At 38.3% G+C, this 18,101-nt stretch overlaps 1 protein-coding gene across 3 annotated transcripts in view; it reads left to right on the top strand.

Moving 5' to 3' along the window:
* ILDR2 (immunoglobulin like domain containing receptor 2) overlaps positions 1-18,101 on the top strand; it is a 2,395,614-nt gene that overhangs the window by 1,534,400 nt on the left and 843,113 nt on the right. The gene's annotated exons all lie outside the window — the stretch shown is intronic.

The following is an 18,101-nucleotide window of genomic DNA, read 5'->3' as shown; positions in this document are numbered from 1 at the left end:
GACAGGAACAGACAGTCAAGAGGATAAGGTTAACACTTGCACCGCACCTACAGCCACACATAGACCTACTAAACCAGCACTGGCAAAAATTACACATAAATACACAAAATCATACTTGGGAGGCTCTAAATAAAAACCTGCAAAAGCATCAGAGACCTCCAAAGCAGACACCCAAACAACCTGCACCTCCCATCACAAACCAGACAACACATAAAACACAAAATCAGTATGCTGCACAATCACAGCCCTTAAGGTGAAATAACATACCTAACACACTAATAATAGGTGACTCTATAGTCAGACACACTGACATCCCACTCACTAGGCTGGACAAGCAGAAGGTTACTGTTAGCTGCCTGTCGGGAGCCAGAATCCGCCACATAACAGAAGCACTCTGGTCACTCCAGAACAAGTACAAATATGACTCTGTCATTGTTCATGTTGGTGTGAATGACCTGAGACATACCTCCCTGGACTACATGAAAAGAGATATGGAAGAACTTTCTGATCAAGTAGCCCAGGCTGGCATGACCCTGACCCTGTGTAGCATCCTGCTCTCACCAAGAATGATACCTCAGTATAAAGAAAAAATTATCAATTTCAACAATTGGCTAAGATTCTGGTGTCATTCAAAGGGGATCCAGTGTCTGTCAGCCTGGGACGACATGCTTGACAAGCCACATTGCTTTGCAAAAGATGGCTTGCACCTATCACCCCTAGGCTTTCAAATAATGGCCAAGGCTCTTGTTGCCCCCATACTGCCTTTTTTAGACAAGGCTCAAAAGTCAAACCAACCTCCATAAACAGCACAATTAACAAAAAACTGAGGGTTATGCTACTCAACACCATGAGTTTAAATCTCAAAATGCACGTACTCGAAGCACTCCTCACTATGGATAATGTCGACATCTGTGCAGTAAATAAAACCTGGTTCAAGGCTTCAGAGATCACCCCAGCACTACTGGGCTACAACTCATACCACACATTTCGGTCACAGAACATGGACTGAAACACAAAAGGAGGGGGTGTATCCATATTCATCAAGGATACCTACACCTCCAGGTTAGTGGCACAGCATGACACATCTGAGATCATCCATGTGCAACTAACATTGGGCAAATCTGCAATGCAAATTGTGGCCTGCTACAGATCACCCTTCATGATCCAGGACCACCACTCCACCTTTTTGGAGACACTGGAAAATATGAAGGTCCTACCGAACACCCTGATATTGGGCAATTTCAATTACCCTAGCATTAACTGGGAAAACTACTCAAGTACAAACTCCCAGGCCCAGTGCTTCCTAGAATTCATCAACTCAAATGCCCAGGATCAGCTGGTAAAGGTAAACTCCCCTACAAGAAGTGAAAACATATTGGACCTGGTCATCACCAACATGGGCAACAGGTGTTCCACATCGGAGGTCAACCAGGCACTGGTTAGATCAGACCATAAACTAATCACTCTGGATGTCCACACCCCACCACCACTCCCAACTAAGGAAACCACAGTAGAAAACTTTTCTAAAGCACACTTCACCTTACTTAAGACAGAGGCAGTAAGTTTCACAGCCCCCACTCTAAAGGATAATGCTGCACAAGATGCAGAAACCTTTACAAATGCACTCTATGAGCACCTACAAGGATGCATGGATTGTGCCATCCTTAGCAAAACCAAGACTCACTCCTCTCAACCAGTCTGGTGAACCCCCGTCATAAATAGGCTATACAATAGAAGGAGGAAACTAGTTCAGAAAAAAAAGCAAATCCCAAGAAGGAAAGACATCCCTGATCAGTATCAGTAAGAAACTAAGGTCCCTCATAAAATCATCCAAGGCTAACTTTTAAAGAAAAATAGCCAAGTATTGAAAAGATAACCACAGAGCCTTCTTTAGCTATGTTAAGAATCTAAGTGGCAACTCGCAGATATGCACTGAACTAGTGCAAAATAGCACAAAATATACTGAACCTACTGATATTGTCAACATCCTGGCAGATAGATTCAGTGCAAACTTCACCCCCCTCTCACCCCCAAAAGGGCCCACAACAATACCAGAAAAGTGTAAGTGTCCTGGAAATCACAGACGCACATGTGAAAACAGCCCTTTCAAAAGCCAAAAACACAGTGTCAGTGGGGCCAGATGGTGTCCCAGGCTGCATCTTGCACGAACTACAGAACAAACTAACCCCCCACCTAAACACGCTGTTCAACTTCAGCCTCTCCACAGGCTATATGCCCATAGAATGGCACACAGCAACGGTTATTCCACTGCACAAAGGAGTGGCCTCAACTGACCCTGGTAACTATCGCACCATAAGCCTGACTAGCCTGGTCTGCAAGGCTATGGAGCACATCATCATAGAACTCATTAACAAAGATATTGGGAACCTCCAAACACTTGACCCAACCCAGTTCGGCTTTGTTAAGGGCAGATTATGCCTACTAAACCTGGTTGACTTCTTCGAGACAGTCACCAAGGCCATAGATGAGGGAAAGGTGGTTCACACAGCCTACCTTGACCTTGCCAAGGCTTTCAACATCATTCCCCACTCAGGTATTACAGAAAAACTCACCAGCCTGAATATAAACCCCTACGTCACGAGATAAGTTGCCAACTGGCTTACAGACAAAACTCACACGGTAGAATAGTAGGCTTCAGGTCCTACTCTAAACAAGTCACAAGTGGTGTCCCACAAGGCTTGGTCCTAGGACCCCCTACTGTTTGGCATATACTTCTCAGAAGTACAGGCAAACACACGAGGACTATGGCTAACCAAGTTCACCAATGACTGCAAACTGGGAGCCATAACTGACTCTTCGGCTGACACGAACATCTTCCAAAAGGGCCTTACTGAGATGGACACCTGGTGTCAAAGTCATGGCCTCAAGCTAAATGCCAAAAAATGCATAGTCATCCTGTTTGGAAAAAACAAAACACCCATGAATTACCACATAGGTGGCAGCCCCCTTAATACAGAAGAGGTAATAAGAGATCTGGGGACCCAGGTAGATAGTAATCTCTCCTTTGACAATTATATTGCCAAAGTAGTTAGGAAATCCTTCTATGTGGCCCATCTAATTACTAAAGGGTTCACATCTAGAAATAAAGAGGTTATAGTGCCCCTCTACTCGTCACTCATCAGACCCATCATAGAGTACAATACCCCATTTGGAATGTACCTCACAAGATACTTCCAACAGCTGGAAAGACCACAAAAGTACCTCACCAAGAGGATTACTGGCCTCAAGACATATGTCCTATGCAGCCTGACTGAAAAATCTCCGGCTGTACTCAGTGGCATATCACTTACTCAGAGGTGATCTCTGCCTGACTTACAAAGCCATGTCCAACTCAGAATTGATGGACATGCTCCACCTAAAGAAATCCAAGTCACTGCGAGCCACGCACTCTAGTGAGCTAAACCTCACCACAACAATAAATAGAACATGCTGGAGAGATAGATTCCTGTCACAGAGACTCCCCATGCTTTGGAACAAAATTCCAAACTACATTAGGCAGAGCCTCTCACTAACACTCTTCAAGAGAAACCTTGGCGAGTGGATGGGTAACATAAAATACACCCCTAGGATCACTTCATTGGCTTTGCTTGACAGAGGATCAGTTAATTAATCAATGGGGCTGCGAAAGCCGACACACTCGGGCTAGGCTTATAAATGCCCTCAAGCAGATAGCCTAGTACCTACCTATATGAACCTATGAACCACCAATGAATTTCCTGTTACCCATCTAATTACCCTAGTTGCACTTGAATTGGGTTAGGGAGGAACTCTGATTCACATGGATGGGGAGCCTGTTCCAGAGATGGGGAAGTCTCTGGGATACATACCTGTCTCTCCTGCAAGTCTTATTTATAGCACAGGCAATATTTAATTCTTTAGAACAGGTAATTCTGGTGCTGTTTGTTTTGTGGATATGTAGAAGGTCTGTCAGAGTGAGGTCTAACAATGCCCTGTATGCCAGGCATAGATCTTCCCTCAGAAGCCTGTAAGAGACAGAATACAGGGATAGGGCTTTGAGGCGGTCTGCATAGGCTATTTTACTTATACCCAGTATTCTTTTAGTGAGGAATCTCTGTGGACATTCCAGTTGTTAGATATGCCTGGTTAGGTACACACCAAAGGGGGGTTGTACTCAATGATAGGTCTGATGAATGCCAAATACACTGGAACAATGACTTCCTTGGACTTAGATGTCATACCTTTCTTTATAAGTTGCGCAACATATAATGATTTCCTCACTACTGAAGGGCTCTGCAGGTGCTGGTGGGCAGTAACAAAATATCTCTTGCATACAGTAAGAGGCCTAAACTAACATCAGTCTGACATCAGTGTACTGGCCAGTTCAGACAACTGCTGCTCTTTATATTTTTCTACATTGTTTTAATTTTAGAAAAGTGCAGACTGAATGAAGGCAGTACAAAACCATATTTTTATCTTCTGATTTGACTGGGAATTGACAAAGATGTGAATTAAAACCTGTACTGTTAAAATTTGAGAAATTGTTGCTCCAGTGACAGCACTGATCTCATAAAAGGCTTTGAAGTAAAGCACTAATAGAATGTTATTTAAGACAGAGTGCCATAGTCTGTATATTTTACTTAATTATAATTTGTATAGGTTCATATATTCATAGGTAAGTACTAGGCTAGCTGTCTTTCTGAGCCATTTCAGGCCTAGCCAATTTCCCTTTTTGTGCTAGGCCGTACCCATTCCATAGTCACCAATTATATGTTACCCCTAATACGAATAATTGAGATCATACCATAGATAATTTGAAGGGACCCATGCATGAGATAAAGCTTTTAGGAGCTGCCTTTGTCCACTAGTAGTACAGAGGGCACTGGCAGTCCTGAAGTAAATTTTCTGTTTTCCATCCATAGATCCAAGTTATGCTTCAATAAAGAGAGGGATGAGCTTTGTCTCCGAGCAGTGGTATCCTCCATGAGATATATCTGTCCCTCCAATCCATTCTGTTGATGTTGCAGAAGAGGTTTATATTCCTAGACTGAGTGCTGCTTATGCCATTTGACTTTCTGATGTTCAGAACAGGTCCATCACTATTAAATAGAAGGATACCTTGTATGCCAGACCTTGCTCATCTCTTAACAGTCTGTAGGATACAGAGTATAGTGACAGGGCTTTGAGTCAGTCCATGTAGGGCATGTTGTTTAGGCCTTGTATCCTTCTGGTAAATTATCTCTGGATGTTCCAGTTGTGTTAATCTTAAGAGATACATGCTAAAGGGGACATTATACTTAATGACTGACCTAATGAGGGCTGAGTAAAGCTGCAAAATACAGAAGGACTTTTTTACAACAGTGGACACTTGTTGATCAAAAGTTAGGTCACTGTCCACATAAGTTTCCAAATCCAAAAAAAACTGGGTCAACCCTTAGAGGTGTATTGCTAATGTGGTATTTCCATGAGACAGATGACTACCCAAACGATACAATAACACATTTCTGGCATTTAATTTCAATCCATTATTTTGGCACCATTTATTTGTTTGGGACAAACCTTCCTGTAGGATGGCTAAGTCATTTTGGGATTTAATGATTGCCCCTAGCTTACAGGCATTTGCAAAGTTAGTTAGCTAGAGCTAAAGTGTCCCAGCACAGAACCCTGGGGGCCTTCACTGGTGACTGGTCTCTTTGTGGAAGCAACTTGTTTGTTTATTTCAGTGACAAGAGCTCTAACATTCTGGGAATTAGTCTTCTTACTTATAGTTAAAATATTTTACTTTTATAGTTCCATCTTGTGGATTTGTTTCTGTGGTTTGCACTGCATTTGTTTCTATGGGTACAGCTGCATCTCTGCAGCTGTTTACATGCTGGTATAGGCTGGTGGTGTACATTTCTGTGTATTCAGTGGAGTTAACTGGATTTGGTGGGGATTTCAAGCTTGCCAATGTATCACTTAGGAGTAAGTAGTTTGTCTGAAAGAAATTTCTAAAAGTACATTGGGTCAAAGGAATCTCTGATTTCAATTTTCTTTCAAAATAGACTGCTTTATGGACAGACCTAACAAGTAATGAAGATACACAAAGGATGGTACAAGATGCTCCCATACTAGTAAGGATAAGATCCAAGATGTTATTCCCCCTAATGAGTACACTGACTGATTGTTCCAGAGCATTTGTATTGACAAAGCCCAGCAATTTCTGTGTTTTTGCACTAAAACATCATTCTTCATATTTCAATAAATTGAATTCAAGATCTTTTTAATGACTTTTTGCCCTATATCCTAGAATGTTGTTAATGAGTGTTAGAAACAAACTCTTTCAAAAAGCCAGTATCAATGGGAGATGTTGGGAGAAGTTTCTCCTGAATTATTTCTTCGGAACTGGGTTCTGTCAAAGTAAATTATCAGTCTTACTAAATTAAAGGCAGGCTGTTGCTGTTCAGTTAGGTAGGTTTATTATATGTCAGCTGATTGTTTTTTAGCTGCTATCTCCTCTGGCGATTTATCTTGCAGGTAATGGTGCAGCATCGAATAGAGCAATATTCTCCAAATGTTAAAATTAGTATCAAACTTCAGTTAAAAATGTTTTTTTTTAATTCCTTTTAAAGGAATGTGCATAATTACCTTCTTGATTAGCTAGTTAGGCAAACCAAGGTATACAAACAATAATAAAACAATACTATTGGTTTAAATTAGGTTTTCTGGTTGCTAGGCCATATCAGAAAAAACTGTCAGCTCATTTTCTTTACACCATTTTCTATAACGGGGTAAAAGGCATGGTGTTTGACAGCAGCAAAAGATCTAACCTTTATCGTTTGTTTCTTCAATACTATATTCATTTTTTAAAAGGAGGACTCATCTTCTGAATTTTTACCATGTGCCCATTCTTTTCCTTCATTCAGTTGTGATCTGTAGTTTTCAGCAGGTGTTTTTATCCAATCACTTTTAAAGTTTATTTATATATATATATATATATATATATATATATATATATATATATATATATATAATTTGTTATTGCATCCACAGTATTGCTACCATAACACCTGCTATTATAAACAAGAATTTTGTGAATTGTTTCAAGTTTAAGAGTGAGGTAGCTCTACCGCTCAGTCTATCGTGAAACTTGAAAGGAAATAAACTGTTACACTTAGATTACGAAGAGTAATCCTGCGTTCAAATTTCTCTGTGTACTGAGTATATGGGTATAGTTTTTCAGGTACATGAAGGAGTGTGCTGTAATAATATTAATACTTTTGTACTCTTGTAAATGGAGATGTTCGTAGATAGTGACCCAGCAGCTTTAGTGACCCATTAGCATTTAAGTTATTTGCTTACACTCTGGCATGCAGTTTAAACTCTCTTATGAATTTCAAGTGATGTACATCATTCTTCAGTTAACCACTCCTAATCATTTACAGGCAGCTTTAGGGAAGCTCCATAGACAGTGTATCGCTCTATGACTGTGCTAAGAAACAAGGTGAATGTATTACACAAAATCATACAAGTCTTGATTAAGGCTTTATCAAGTAGATGTAGCCTATACCTTAAATCACTGCACATTTGACCTTCTAAAAACCTCTTATGGAAAACCCACTATAACTGTAGTGACATCTTTGCAGACCTGTGTGTAACAATACTTGAAAAATTTGATGAGGTAACTTATAAAATCATTTTGTCACATTTTACCCACACAGCAAATACAACTTTTTTTGTATATGTTAAGAAAGGCAAATTTTATGTATAGAAATGCAAAAATTGAATGCAGTCACTAGGACTAACTAATTTTCTCCTCTGAGTACTGTGGGTCACTATAATATTACTGCAGTATTCATATAACATGAACTGGAACATCATGTATCCTGCAATTGTGTCATTTTTAATTGATAGGATTCAATTTTGTGGCAATATCAAAACAAGAGTTACTTTATATATTCATGGGTACTTACTAAAAGTACAGCCAAAAGAGACTATGAAGAAGCTCAGCCACAAAACCCAGTACTGCTGGGAAACTAGGAGAACTCCTCCCCCATTAAGTAGACTTTCTCCAGATATTCCTAGTAAAAATTGTGATCACCCATCCAGTCATGCAGACGTGTTTTAAAGATTGCAAAGGAAGGACTCTGCATGATAGGAAAGGGCAGTCTATTCCAGAAATGGGGTATATGTTTGGTTAGTAGATAAACAAGAAGCAGCAGCAGATTAAAAGCGCCCAGCAGAAAAACAAAGTAATTAGCGTAGCAAAAACTTCCAGGCACCACCACAGCAATGGCGATACTTAGTATCAATATATAAAAGCACTAATACGGCAAAAAACGTTATGAAAAGTCACTTCTGAGCATAGCAAAAACTTCCAGGCACCACCACAGCAGAAACAATACTTTGTATCAAAATATAACAGCATTAATATGGCAAAAAACTGTTATTAAAAGTCACCTCCACTTGTAGAATTCAGTAAAATATATATCCAGATATCGCTCGACTGAAACAACTGAAGAACAGAATGCAGTCACAGTAAATGCAGCAATTATATATCCAAATTAAATAACGAAAATGTTCAAATTATCCACATCGATACCATATCTTTAAAACACTTTATTTGTAGTACGAAATAAAACAGAAGCTCCTTGTAAGCGCTTTTGGGTTGCAGCGAACCCTTCATCAGACAAACAGTTTTCATTTCAAATAGCAGCATTTAAATAGTTTAGTTTGGCACCAAAATCCATCTTAAAGTAACATAATGTGACTTTTCATAATGGTTTTTGCCGTATTAGTGTTGTTATATCTTGATACTAAGTATCATCATTGCTGTGGTGGTGCCTGGAAGTTTTTGCTATGCTATGTGTACACTTTGTGTACACTTTCATGAATTAAAGAACAGCCCTACCACAAAGCTTGTGCTGTCTATTCACTTTGAAGGCTTATCCACGTTATCATTATAAAATGTATTTAAAACTGGTAAATAAGTCTCTCAAACCTAAGATTAGGAAATGTAAGGCCAACTATAAGCACAGGACTGCAGCTAATTCAAAAGATAACCATAAGGTCTTCATCAGCTATATTAGGAAGATTAGAAGTGACCTACAATACTATAATGAACTTATCTCAAAAATACCTCTTTCTCTGACCACAAGGATATTGTTAATATACTTGCGGACACATTTCTTCCAACTTCACTACACCCACCATCTGCTGTCACATACCTCTCCTCCATTCTCCTACACTCTTCCCATCCTGAGATGCTCCTGGCACTTTCCAAAATTAAAAACACTACTGGTGCTGAAAATATCCCTGGATGCCTGCTAAGAAGTGTAAAGTCTCACTTAGTAAAACCACTCCATCAACTCTTCAACCTAACTCTCTCCATTCGTTATATCCCCAAGGAGTGCAGAATGGCATTTCTGGTGCCCTTGCATAAAGGTGGCAACTACATAGCTATTACTGTCAGTAGTAATATCTGCAAAACTTTGGGACATACTATAGCAAAACAAATAAACAACAGTATAGGTGACCTTATATCCTTGGATAAATATCAGTTTGGCTGAGTAAAAGGCAAATCATGCCTGCTCAGCATGGTTGAGTTCTTTGAACTAGACCTTACCATGACATTTGACACTACCCCTCAATCTGGGATTATTGACTAATGCTCTCAACTGAACATTAGTCTCAATGTTTCCTCACCAAAAAGATCTCAGGTCTCAGTACCCTTACTTACTCTAACAGAACAAAAGCTCTAGTGCTCTACTGAGTGTCATAAAGACTCCTGAAAGGTGGTCTCGGCTTAGCTTTCTGGCCTATGAATAACTCAGTACTTTTTGAACTCTTTCACCTAAATACAAAAAGTTGTAATACCAATACCCTTTTTAGAGACCTAAACCTCATATCAATACCAAATAATGTGACAGATATCTAACCAAACATATAGCATAGCAAAACCTTCCAGGCACCACCACAGCAATGACGATACTTAGTATCAAGATATAACAGCACTAATACGGCAAAAACCATTATTAAAAGTCACTTCCACTTGTAGAATTCAGTAAAATATATATCCAGATATCGCTCGACTGAAACAACTGAAGAACAGGATGCAGTCACAGTAAATGCAGCAATTATATATCCAAATGAAATAACGAAAATGTTCAAATTATCCACATCGATACCATATCTTTAAAACACTTTATTTGTAGTACGAAATAAAACAGAAGCTCCTTGTAAGCGCTTTCGGGTTGCAGCGAAACCTTCATCAGACAAACAGTTTTCGTTTCAGATAGCAGCATTTAAATAGTTTAGTTTGGCACCAAAATCCATCCTAAAGTAACATTAACCATGAATGGATGTTTATACTAGAAGCGCTTGCATATATAATGTAAATAGATATGCATACCTATGTTCCCTGTCTACTAGATGAAATCTTTGGTCTATAGTTATTCTTGTCATTATAGCATAGTAATCTTTTAAGTGACTTATCATTACGATAACTATAACTAGGTCTTATCCCTACTATTTCTCTTATGTCATCATTAGCTGTTAATATAGCCCAGTTCTTATCAATAATCTCTTTTATATCATTATTGTTATTAGAGAAGGGGATATTTAATCGAACTTTATTATGTAATAAATTATTATTCTTTTGTCTAGTCATATACGAAGTAACATTCTTCTTATAATATGGTCTCCCTTTCCCATTTCTATCAATTGTCTGAGGATCTAGGAGGACATTAGCCTCTTTATGGGAATAGCCTCTCTCCATAAATTCATTCAAAGTGTACACATACTATACACTTTGTGGTGACCTTTACAAATGTGGCCTGATATCTTTTAATGATGGCCAGGAGCTTTTTCTTGTGTTTGATGGTGTAGCAGTTCCACCGTATCAGTTCATTTCTACACTTGACATTACACTTACACTAGATTGGTACAGATGCCTCAGTGGGAGTAAAATTTATAGCAGTAAGAAGCAGCCTTGGTTACAAGATTTGTGAAGAAGTATATAATTTGTGATTGTTAACATGATCAATAAATAGTAAATAACTGGTCTTAGAGTAATTCTTATGTACAAAAAAGTTATCGGGGGAGAAAAAAGCATGCTTTCATAGAGAAGAAGACCATAGGATGGTCTGATTTAACTAGGAAGGAGTTAATATGCAGGCTGGTGCAGCTGAGTTGATGGGGGGGGGGGGCATTTTGGTCAATTGCATTGGCAAAGTCCAGACATTTCTGGGCATTCTTCTTATTGATAGCAAGTATTTTGCAGTTTACGTGTGGATAGCTAAAGTCACCCATAAGAAAGGTATTTGGTTAATCTGCTAACTTTTCTAACTGGTTAAGGTATTCTGCATGCTCAGAAAGGGTCATAGATGGGGGATTTATATTTGGCTATAATGTGGTAATTGATTTTATTGAGTGTAGCTAGGGTTTCAACCAGTTCCAGGTTTACATAATTAAAAGAAGAAATTAAAACAGAAATTAAACAGCGATATTCCCCCACAGCTGCCAGTGGGTCTGAATTAATCAGAAGAGTTGGAATGCGGGGAGTGCTATTACTGCAGTGGAACCAGATTTCAGTAATTACACAAATACTAATGTCTTAGAGGTTAAGGAAGCCCTCAAGTTTAGTGATTTTATTGTTTAGGCTTCTGGCATTTGGCAGCATTAAGTTGATATTATCAAACTTAGAGTTTACTGTACTGGGATGCCCATCAGGTGAACTGTGTCTGAAAAAGGCACTTTGATAGAAATAAAACTTTTAGCCAATATGCAAAAACCAAGGTGTAAATGATGCAGGCCATCCATGGCAAAGCAGGTGGGTCTGTTGATCATGTCATCTCATAAGGTCACATAATGGATCCCCCTATAATGATACCAATTACTGAAGCCAGTTATTTTATCCTTGAATTTAGAGATCACTTTTAGTAATGGCAGTATGCTGCTTAATACCAGGGTCTTGCTCTCTCTCTAAAGACTATGGCAGAGAACTCAATAATGTATCTTTGCATTTCCCAAAGGGTTGAATGCTTAAGATCATTAGCCCCCCCCCCATGGGCAACTACAAGGTTGTAACTGTTTGTAGGTTGGTACAGGGACCTAAGGGCTCTGGTGGCATCCCTAATCCTTTCACTACAGAGGCAACTCACTGTCACCCTATCATTAGCCAGCCTGGTAAGTGTTGTGTCTATAGGTCTTACAGTGGATTTACCAATGACTAAAGTATTTCTGGGATTTGGTGCAGGCATACGGCACCTTAAGGGTACAGGCTTGTGACACAGGTAACTCCCAATAAATGCAGGTGTGGGTGAGGATGTGAGTATTGTATTAGTATTTCTGCTATGTGGCTGAGGTAAGCTAGTACGACATCTAAGAGGCCTAGGAGATTTAGGCAATACTTTTTTTACTACCTCAGCAGTTGTGGAAGTAATGTTTTTGTAATGTAGTAATGCAGTAAGGTTGTGGTATAATTTACTGACAGTGGGTGGGATGGAGAGAATGGCCCCCAATTTAGATAAATAGGTACACCTGTCACAGGTGGAACCAGTAAAGCAGATTAATTTCTGAGGTCTGTTCTTGTTGCTGCTTCATAGAAAAAATGTGAGTGTTATGAACTACATACTATTAATAGATTACATTTAAAGGACAACTGAATATCAACCAGGAATCCGCTCATTTTGTAAAAGGATAGGAGATTTGTTTGATATATATAACTGATCAAATTTATTAATTGGAATAATATGTCGCTAAACAAACAGTGCAGCCTTCTACTGCAGGCAATTAAGACATAGTCAAGTTTAAGGGCCAGTAATAAAACTGTTCTGCAGACTGATGGCAGCACAACTTTAGGGTGAACTTCAGAGTGATGGTGTGAATCTTACTGACCTCTAGCTCAGTACTGAGGAGTGGGTATTTTGTAGATGAGTCAGCAAAGCTGAGGAAGAGGATACAACGGGTACTGCAGAGATGTAATTTTTTTGAAGAAAACAGCATTAACCTTTGCTCATTGGTATATGCGGTGGGAGGTTGGCATAATGGTTAAGGTGTTTGCCTTACAAGCACAAGGTGCAGGGTTTGATTCTCACATTGGGTAATTGGCTAGGCTTAAAATGTCCTACAAGGGCAGTTAGCCTAGTACGAATCTATGAACCTAATATAAAATGTATTTTCAAAATATTTCAGGATGGAGTACATTTTGGTTCAGATCTCTTAGAATTCTAGTGGGAAGCAAATTCAAGCAAACCAGAAACATTACCTGTCCAGACTAATCAACCTTTCAACTAGAAATGTATGCCACATATCTATATGTGGAAAAAAGAAAGAAACCTAGAGTTTATTCTTTCTCAAACAATCCATAAAAAGTTATAATTCGGCTTAATTGAGAAGCAAGCTAAAAACTGGATATGCAAATGTGGGATGATACATTTATTCATATTGCTACCAATTAATACTTCTTTGATATTTTTATTTCTTCCAGTATACTGTCACTTTATATTATTACATCAAACTAGTTAATTCAAACTTTTAATATGCTGAGTCCATGTTGTGTCAATATTTTAATATACCTGCAGAGTGCCTAAATTGTTCTGTCTTTGATATAAATGTTCTGTATTAGATATACCATATACCAACTACTCTGCTTTAACATTGGTTCCGTACATTTGTATATTACTGTAAACATGAGCATTATATATTCTGCAACTATGAAGAGTGTTTTGTACCGATGGATTTTAGTATTTGGCACTGTATTGTTATTATTATTATTATTATTATTATTGTTATTATTATTATTATTATTATTGTTACCCTATAATTACTGTTTTAAGGTGTATTGTCTATTGATTTAAACTTACAGCATTGCTCTCTATATATTAACTATTACTATTATGTATAATTACTGTATCGTTTATCTGGTATGTTGCTGTTTTGCTTTTATCTGTATCATGTTTATACTCTCATGTGTTCTGACCATCGAACAACTACTTTAACTACCCATTCATTCACCTCTGGGTTGGAAATTATGGTGCATATTTATTCCCATTTCAGGAGAGAGCTGGCCAAGGCATGACCATCACCCAGCCAGCCATGAGGGAAATTTCTATAGATTCCAAACCCCATCCCCTTGTGGTGACATGAGTACCGACATCACTGCAGGGTCCTCCTCTGCCCATTTCTAGAAGTACTCTTGCTCCCTTACATGCATCCCACATGGGCTACTGTCATCAACTTTGGTGGACATGCTGATGTCTTTTTGAGATAGTGTACTGCTTTCAGTTATGGCCCCATGCTTATACCATGGAGCTTGCTGACAGCTATCAAATCTCTCCTTCCCTGGATAGGTATGTTGAGAAATAGGTGTACTTCTTACATGCCCTCCAATTTGAATATTCCTGGACCTGAGCTGCTAATCAAATTCAGGTCATCTGGGTCACAGTCTAAGATTTATCCCCCTGCACCATTGATTCTGCATGCTGTGTTACTAATTTTGTTTGGAGATTTTTCTCCCAGAGTCTCCACTGAAAATGGAACCATCCAGTTAAGCATTCACAACTAAGAAAAACAAACAAATGAATACATGAATATGCAAACAAACAAATAAATATATAATAATAAAGGTCCACTACTGTGCTTTAATTTTTGAAATTTAGTCATTTTAAACAAATGCTTCTCAATACCCACATACACAGATGTAGGAGAAATCTGGCAAACTTTTCAGTATAAGTGAAATATCAATAATCCTAATTATCAAGCTTTCCAGAGGACCTTGTAACATATAATACTATAAGGATTACATAACAAGCTTTTCCATTACCAAGCTTAGCTGCTTCTCTAAATGTTGTATAATGTCAAGGGACTGAGTGGTATTCTTAATTCTTAAATGAAGTTGTTGCAGAGAAGGGTATAAACTAAAATGCAAAACGTCAGACATAAGAACAGCAAAAGAAGCTAAAGCTCAAAACCACATTTATTAGTCTGTATATTAACAAATCTCACTGCAATGAAGCATGGTAAATTTGAGAAACCTGATGACTATCAGTAAAATATGATCCGAATACAATAAAATACATATCCAGGATGGTCAAAGGCCAAGCTGAATAAATGAGATTTGAGAGAAATCTCACTGGCAGCCAGTGTGAGCACTGCTTAGCCACTGGCAGAAGATTCTAGAGGTGTACAGCCAAATACAAAAAGGAATAGAAACAAAAGTAATGCTACAGCTTCCTGGGAACATCCAACTACTACAAAGTGTAAGTGTCTCATCAGAGTGGTGGGGAGCTAGGCCATGTAGGGTTAATTGTGCTAATACAAGAACGTTAAAGATGATTTGTGTACAAAAATACTCCACAAAGCTCTACAAAATGAAGATGTTGCCAAAGGAATATCATCAAGATCTAAAGAGATAATTACTCCCTCAGCAGAGTACAGCACTCTCTTGGTACGTGTTTCTCAAAATATATCAAATAATTAAAAAGATCTCAAAGCTTCATAACCAAACATATCACAGGTCTAAAGTCCCTGAGATACCAAGAGGGGATGGAAGCTCTAACTCTTTATTCAGTATCTTATAGACTTTTGAGGGGGACGGCTCAGTCTTGTGTACTGTACCATTAGATACTAGTTGCACTGGACCCCCTCTTTTTTCACAAGTGCAATATCTTCACCAGTACCATAACTAGTGACCTAAATCTTCAATAAACCAGCACCTCTCAAACCTCTACAGTAAACTTCCCTGTATGTTAAGCAGTGTGACTCACTATCTTCCATTAAACATAAACTAGATAACTGGATGGGTATCCACAAATCGACTTCCAAATTGATCGGCACTGCCCTCCTGGAGAAAGGAGGGAGGCAGGGAGGGTACTGGCTTGGTGAGAATGGTTATGAGACTCAGTGTATGAACCTATGAATCTGAGGATGAACCAGTAGCCATTATGACATTCAAAGAACTAGAATTTCCTGTAAGTACTTTGGCTACAGAGTTGTGCACAAGCTGAACTTAAGAAGTTTTACACAGAGAAGATTGTAGTAATCAAATCAGCAGGGAACAAAGACATGGACAATCAAAGGGAAATTCTCAGTTGAAATGAAATGTTTCATCTCACTTATATCACTTAGATATTAGCACTGCAGAAACAGACACAATCCCAACAATTGGTTATGGCACTGTCTGCTCAAAGGGCAGCATGTTTACTGGGTGGAGGAACTACTCTAAGTGTCTGTTCCTCCTCCCTACAATAACCCTAGTGAATGTCAGCATACCTGTACCCTTGCTGAAAATAGGTACTTTGCCATAACCTCTTTGAATCTTTGAGATCATATCAAAGTCATTCTTTATGAGCTTGCTAAATTTCTGTCATACCTTGGTCTTTGCTTCAGCAACTGACACACAGAGTATTGCATGAAAGGTCTATTTTATTAACTTGATGGCTTCCCTTACCACTGGCGTTCAGCAGGTACTAAGGTTACTGCCATGAAAAGTAATGACCACCTTCCAGACAAAGCTCCTTGTCATAACATTAACATTTGAATTCTTGAACAGAATCCATTCAGGTTCTGTATTCAGATGTTTCATTGTATATGGGATACGCTCTTCCAAAGGTAGGAACTGAACTCATTCCTAAAAGAAACATTAGCTAGGCATTTCCAGGACATCATCAGTACATATTTTGTATAGCCTGTCACTGCCGTAGTGTTCTGGCCTAACCTTTTACCATATGGTGATCAACTGACAGTTTTGAACCTCTCTTGACCAAATTTCCAAAAGATATGGCCTTAACTTTGATGACAAAATGTTAAAGTCAGTCACTGTGCTTTTGCTAAAGCTGCTTTATTTTGAATTACATTTATGAGCAGCTCTGTGTTCCAACCTGGTGCTCATTACAGGGGTTCCATTTACAAAAGGGGTGCTTTGAGTTTTAAGAACATGCCCATGGCTTACAATGATTAAGATCCATACATAGTAAAATGATGAATTTAATAGGTCGGTTTGTCGTATCTATAGGCAAACAAGTGAAACAGGTGTCCATATTAAAATCTATATAATTGTCCCTGTTTTTTACTGAAATAACAACAATAACTCAAGAAACTGAGTCTCAAACTTAAACGGATCTCCAGAGGTACTCTCTGTCATTTTAGCCTGTCATGAGTTCAGTCCGTCTTTTCATTCTGTTCAGGTGGCTGACAGAATTACATTAATATATACTGAAAAAGGACTGCACGTGTACATGTGATCAGAAAGGAAATGGCATCTCTTGTAGTCTTATGCTGAACTGAAATCTGCCCCAGGGACTAAATTAAAGTATTTGAAATGTTCACAAACTGTTTGTAGTATAAATTAATGTTTTCATGTTGGTTATTTATACTTTTGTAACAACCTTCTCTTCTTCGGTACTCTCTGCATTCCTGCTCTCATTAGTGACAGCTTAATGAGGTTGTGTGGACAATGAGGCTATATCACAAAATCAATGCATGTTGGAGGACATGAGAAGGCTAAAAAATATACGTTTATAGCATATGGGCATGCTGAAGAGGAACAGGGTCTGACGAAATGACGAAATAACATAAAATGTATTTTTCCCTTGTGATTGTTAGGTAATACAAGGGAATGTGACTTCTATTTTTGTCATTCTCATGATTTAAATGAAACAGTATGGCTAACAGAATGTACATTTATATAAAATAGTTTAATAAACAACCTTGTAGATAAATTTTTGTTTATGTTTTGAAGTAACAGAGAGAAACAACGATGTGGCTAACTTCTGCCTCATCAATCCAGTGTTCACTAGTGATTTTATTTCTTTTTATTTGGAGTATGCATATTCTCCTTGTGTTCCTGCTGTATTCTCTTACCTCCAGAAATATACTTGTTGAATAGCAAGTCTGAACCACCTCTAAATATTGCTTTTGCAATTATGGCAGAATCATGACAAAATTAGTCCAAAATAAACAACTAATTTTCCTGGTCAGCAAATTAAAAAGCAGAGTCTAATGGTATGGAGACATATATAGATGCTACATTTAATAATTTTACAGCTACTGCAAAAATGGGGGGAGCAAATTTATAAATTTTGCCTTGGTTATCCCATTGAATCTTGACACTTTATTTTGTTAACAGAATAAAATATAAGCTG

This window comes from Protopterus annectens, chromosome 5.part1, assembly GCF_019279795.1.
Source record: "Protopterus annectens isolate FY-2018-M chromosome 5.part1, PAN1.0, whole genome shotgun sequence".
NCBI lineage: Eukaryota > Metazoa > Chordata > Ceratodontiformes > Protopteridae > Protopterus > Protopterus annectens.
This window is presented reverse-complemented; position numbering and strand designations above follow the sequence as displayed.